Consider the following 6326-nt stretch of genomic DNA (forward strand, 5'->3'; position numbering starts at 1 on the left):
GAAAATATCTTTATGATCTTTCCCAGTTCAGGTAGATTTTGTTAATAATATTTCATCAGCCAATTCTAAAGGCAGAAGATGTTTAAATATGCAAGAGGATGGAAGAAGTGCTTAAGAATGTTGAGGATCAGATTTGAGTGTTGTAACTAATATAACTAATATATCGTTTTTTGGGTGAAGAAGGCCTGGACTTAATTAATGATGACAATAGTGCTAGTTTTAAAACTCAGAATCAACTATACATTAATCACAAAGCACTGCAGTTTAATATCTATGCAAAATCCCATCACATTTGTCTCATCTGCTTTCTACATGCCATTGTTTTTTTCCAATTTATAAAATGCAGAAACGTATTGATGATGTGAGGCCAGATAATACGTAAATACTAAAAGCCTTTTAAAAACCATTTCAACTGCTTCTACAAGTAAATTCCCATTATTTACAGGTTGTTTAAGAGAAGCTGCTTCAGGAAACTTATCACATTTCTATCACCAAAAAACATCTGTTACATGAATGGAAAATGATGAAATTTCCCTGGGGGGGTCTAAGACAATTTACAGATAGATTTGTACTGAATAGTGAGATTGACAAATGGGAAGAAACATCTTATATTCCAAACATTTTCTATAGATAACAGCCTACCAGCATCAAAGTCACATATAATGAATTAATGCAGATTTGGTCACTCGGGCTGTGTTTACACAAGAGTGATCTGTTGATTGAAGTTGCTGTCAGAAGAGATCTTCTGACAAAATTTCTGCTGGCGTATCACAGCCACACATGAAAATGGATTGCTCTGTTGGTCTGCTCTGTTGACAGAGAGAAGCTGGACTATCTGGCTGATCTCTTGACAGAATGGCCAACTGGAAACACAGCAGACAGGGCTACCCAGTGACTCATAATCCCCATTTGTTTACAGAGGGCTTCCCTGCACATCCACATGGCTTTTGTGTCAACAGATTCTTTTGAGAAAATCAGGAGGTTGCTGTAGAGGGGCACTTACTTCTCCTGGCAGGATGGAAAGCCCTGTCTCCATGTGGCCACTGTCTTCCTGCTGCAGGTGTAGTAGTCGTTCTGAAGAATTGCTGTCCCCTGCACTCGCTGCCCCCAGTGGTGAGTCTGAAGTAAGTCACCTGTCCAGTCAGTGCCCTCCCCCCACACATATTTTGGGATATCCTGGAATTTCAGGCATTTCCCACTTTTCAGACACAACCAAATCCTGCCCTTGTTTAAGTTAGTGTTAGAGGAAGCAGCATACCAAATTTTGTGGTCATAGCTCTTGTGGTTTAAGAGGAGTTCTTCCACAAATATAGCACCAACAGACAGACAGACAATAAAATGTATAGTAGATTTAGATTAGATTAGATTTAGACTTTCTAAGAATGTATTAGTGACAGGCAGCATGAGGCCACTAGCATGTCGTTCAAGTAGAAATTCCCATAATCACACAGGTTTTTTCTCTGTGTAAGGACAGTCATCCTGGTCTCTAGGATGATGTGGTGGTCTGTAGCAGACACCAATTAATACCCCATCTTGTGCCGTATCTCTTAGGACACAGAAGGGTAAGCATTCAAGATCATTTTTCTCCAAGTTGTCAGGGACTCAGAAATTTGTAACACATTTTTTGACATGTTGTGTCTTTCCCCCTCTCCTTCTACTCACACAGTCCTGCCTAAACATATTATTATAATTGATTTTAATATTCCGGCCACATGAATCATCCCACCGGTAGGCATCCTTCAGTCTGCATAGACTATGGATCGTGCCCTTTATAGTTTCAATTGAGGACTTCATTTACAGCGTCTACTGTGACTATGAAGACCCACACGAGAGTGACAATCCTTGCTGCATCTCTTGCAGATGTGGTGGGTGTCTGGCAAGTCCTTAGTGTGCTTTCTCTGCTCTCACTTCTCCTCTGCTAGCTGTCTGATTCTCATCTTGCCCTTCTGAAGGCCCTTGTGTAACCCCTGCCTCCATCTGCTAGTTCTTCCCAATTGTCCAGCTTGATGTCTACCTCTCTGAGGTCTCTCTTGCAGACATCTTTGTAGTGCAACTGGGGGCATCTGTGAGGTCTTTTGGCAGAGGCTAGCTCACCATACAGGATGTCTTTTGGAATCCTTCCATCATCCATCCTGTGGACGTGGCCAAGCCAGCGGAGCCGACGCTGCCTGAGGAGGGTGTGCATGGTTGGGATTCCAGCTTGCTCGAGGACGGCGATGTTGGTAACTCTGTCCTTCCATGATATTCCAAGGATGCGCCTGAGGCAGCGCAAGTGGAAGATGTTCAGCCTCTTTTCCTGGTGGGCATACAGGGTCCAAGTCTCGCTGCCATAAAGGAAGGTGATGAGGGTGCAGGCTCTGTAGACTTGCATTTTGATGTGAGTGTACAGCTTGTTGTTATTCCACACTCTGTTTCTGAGTCTGGACAGAGTTGTGGCCGCTTTTCCGATCCTCCCATTTAGCTCAGTGTCCAACGACAGGGTGTCAGTGATGGTGGACCCGAGGTACACAAACTCGTGGACGACCTCTAACGTATAGTTGTCAATGCTGATTGATGGGGATTCAGCAACATCCTGACCGAGTACGTTTGTCTTCTTTAGGCTGATGGTAAGCCCAAAGTCCTTGCACGCTTTGGAGAACCGATCCAGCAGTTTTTGAAGCTGGTCTTCTGTGTGAGACACTACAGCAGCAGCATCTGCGAACAGCATGTCTCTGATGAGGACTTCCCTCACCTTAGACTTAGCTTTCAGCCTTGCAAGGTTAAACAGTTTCCCATCAGATCTTGTGTGCAGCAAGATGCCCTCTGTTGAAGATCCAAAGGCATGCTTCAGGAGGAGTGCAAAGAAGATCCCGAACAATGTCGGAGCAAGCACGCATCCTTGTTTGACGCCGCTCCTGATTCTGAAAGCATCTGATGATGCGCCATCGTATTGAATGGTTCCTCTCATCTCTTCGTGGAACGACTGGATCATCTTGAGTAACCGTGGAGGACAGCCTATCTTGTGGAGCAGTTTGAACAGACCATCCCTGCTGACCAAGTCAAAGGCCTTGGTCAGGTTGATGAAGGCTATGTAGAGTGGCTTTCTCTGCTCCCTGCACTTCTCCTGCAGCTGCCTTAGAGAGAAGACCATGTCAACGGTAGACCTCTCTGCGCGGAATCCACACTGCGATTCCGGGTAAACCCTCTCAGCAATCTTCTGGAGTCTGCCAAGGATGACGCGAGCGAATAGTTTACCAGTGACGCTTAGGAGGCAGATTCCATGGTAGTTGTTGCAGTTGCTTCTGTCTCCTTTGTTCTTATAAAATGTTACAATGTTAGCATCGCGCATATCCTGTGAAACCTCACCCTCTTTCCAGCACAGGCACAGTAGCTCATGTAGGGTTTCCAGGAGTGTGTCCGCAGCACACTTGTTTACCTCTGGTGGTATACCATCCTGGCCAGGGGCCTTTTCTGCTGCAATGCTGTCAATGGCTCTCTTCAGCTCATCCACAGTCGGTTCTTGATCCAGTTCGTCCATTACTGGTAGGAGCTCGACGGCATCGAGGGCTGCATCAACTACAACGTTCTCACGTGAGTACAGCTCGGAGTAGTGCTCAACCCAGTGCTCCATCTGTTTGGCTTTGTCAGCGATGACTTCACCAGATTTGGATTTCAGAGGTGCCATCTTGTTCTGGGTGGGTCCTAATGCCTTCCTCATACCCTCGTACATTCCTCTGAGATTATGAAAGTCAGCACAGGTCTGGATGCTGCTGCAAAGCTGGAGCCAGTGGTTGTTGGCACAGTGCCTGGCTGTCTGCTGTACTGTTCTTCTGGCCGCTCTAAGTGCTTGCTGGGTATTCTGGCTCAGTGAGCGTTTGTACTCCAGGAGTGCAGTGCACTTCTTTTCAATGACTGGAATCATCTCATCAGAGTTAGCTTCAAACTAATCATTTGTGTTTCTAGCTGTTCTTCCAAACACTGACAAGGTCATTCCATATCACCAACAAGGTATGCTCTGTCAACAAGGTGGTTCCATAGTGTAGTGGTTATCACATCTGCTTTACACACAGAAGGTCCTGGGTTCAAGTCCCAGTGGAACCAGCCTGGGCAGCTGCAATTCAAAGTTGTTTTTACTTCTCAGCAGTACAAAAGCTGCCAGTGGCGTTTGTACTGCATTGAGCCCCCCATTTCTCTGATACAACAGGGCACGGGTCCTCTCCCCTGAAGGGTTTTGGCAATCATACCACCAGCTTACAGTAATATCAGCTAAATGGAATATATGCTCATTAGTCAGCAAGTCCGACTCCTCTTGGCAGAATTGTCCCTGGAGGTGGGCTGGGCTTTGGGCTGCCCCTCTGCCGCAGGCCCTGCCACAGCCCCACCTCTGCCTCAGCCCTGCCCACCGCACTCCTTCTCCCTAACCTCACTCCTGCTTCACCCATACCCCTGCCTCTTCCCACCCCTGCTCTGCCCTTTCCTGCCCTCATTGCATCTCTTTTCTGAAGCCACCTCCCCATGTGATGCAAGCTGCAGGACTACCAGGGGAGCCTGAAGCAGGCTGGCAGCAGGGTATGGGCCAATTCCACACTCACTGTGGCAGTGTGAGATGGAGCTATGCAGCAGTGTCCTCCCCCCTGCTGCCCATCTCTCAGTTTCACCACAGCAGTGGGAAGTGGAGAGTTCTAGCCCCAGCCCACTCCCCTGAGTGATAAGAGGCTTGGGGAAGCAGGCTGTAGCTGGGGCCAAGACTGGGCAGGGGCTTTGTTGCTTTGACTCCTGCTGATATGATGAATGTAGTGGGGCCCACCCCTGCTGCTTCCATTCACCCCTGGTAATCCCCTAAGCCTCCCTAGGACGGGCAGCTAATATAGGGGACAATCTCATCCATAGGACAGCTGAGGTGGCCACTGCAGGGCCCTCCAAATTTTAGGGTACCCCAAAATGTAAGGCCTGGGGTGGCTAAACCAAACCATCCTGTGGAGGGGGCGGCTTTGCCAACTTAGTTGCTGCAAGAAGGTGCAAGGTGGGCTTGCCGATGTGATACTTTCTGTGGTATTGATCAGAGTAACAAGCTTGGACCCAGGAAAGGGCTCATCTATTCTGCCTAGTAAAGCTGAGTGCCTGGAACAGACATGAAACCTGAACCACATATGTGGGAAATCGAAAATCCTGTGGTGAGCTGTACAGGGAAAATGGGACACAGTTATGAAGGGAAGGTGTGTTCAGCTGATCAGTCCAAATGCAGTCTTACTTCTGAATTCCAAGAGGTCCAAATTATACCCATTCCTTATTTTTTTACTCTAGTAATGGAGAAAATCAACCAAAATTTGGTGATGAGGCCATTAAACTGACCCCTCTTCTTATAGTACCCAATTTGAACATTATATTGACAATTTCTCTTAAAGTGGACACTTCTTCATCTTGTATATATGCCAGAACAATTGCGTGATCTGGCTAAGCAAATTTACCAAGTACTAAAACTTGGATGGAAACAATTTAATATTATTGGAAATCATCTTGTTTTGGAGATTAGCCTCAAACTGTTATTAATGATGTAGGCTGTACATATCATAAAAATGATTACAATATGTTGCAAAATATAAGAAGAGTGGCAAATGAACCATGTGAGGACACACTTATGAAACTATATGACCCTATTTCCCTAAATTAATGGAGATAAGCCTTTAATAAATAGCTCCAAAGTGGCGAGGGTTGAAAACATGGCTACATCTACACTGCAGTGATCTGTCAAGGTACCTTCTGACAAAATTTCTATCAACAGATTGCAGCCACATATGAAAGCGGATCGCTCTGTTGATCCACTTTGTTGACAGAGAGTAGCCAGACTGCCTAGCTACTCTTTCAACAGAGCAGCCAACCAGAAGCACAGCAAACGAAACTGCCTGGTGTCCTGGAAGACCTGTCTGTCAACAGAGAGTCCCCTGGATCATCCACACTATATTTCTGTCAACAGTCTGTTGAGAAAGGCGTTCTGCCTCCTGAGGGAACAGCAGGACACCACCAACAGAAGTGTCATATTCTGTCGATTTACTGTTGACAGAACATCTTGGGAATGTGGATGTTCTGTGAGTTTAGTCAACAAAACAGCAGTGCTGTTGACAAAACTCTCTAGTGTAGATATAGGCTGTAAGTGTGGGTTTGGACAATCCTAGATGATATTTATGCTAAGCTGGCTGGCCTTAGCGACAATTTTTGCTTGACACCGGGGCTACCTTTCTGACTTGACCTTATGTAAGCTTACTGAAAGATGGTTACTGCAGCTGTGTAAAATAAAGGTGATGTTTTTAAAACAGCTTGTACTCAGGTTAGATGATATTACCCAGATC

The 6326-nt window shown here is 46.0% G+C and overlaps 1 non-coding gene across 1 annotated transcript; it reads left to right on the forward strand.

Annotated features, from left to right (window-relative positions):
- The first annotated feature begins 4007 nt into the window (after window positions 1–4007).
- TRNAV-UAC (transfer RNA valine (anticodon UAC)) lies at window positions 4008–4080 on the forward strand. Its single transcript has one exon. It is a non-coding gene; the product is annotated as a tRNA-Val (tRNA).
- The last annotated feature ends 2246 nt before the right edge of the window (window positions 4081–6326 follow it).

The sequence above is a fragment of the Carettochelys insculpta genome, chromosome 1 (assembly GCF_033958435.1).
Source record: "Carettochelys insculpta isolate YL-2023 chromosome 1, ASM3395843v1, whole genome shotgun sequence".
NCBI classification, from domain to species: Eukaryota; Metazoa; Chordata; order Testudines; family Carettochelyidae; genus Carettochelys; species Carettochelys insculpta.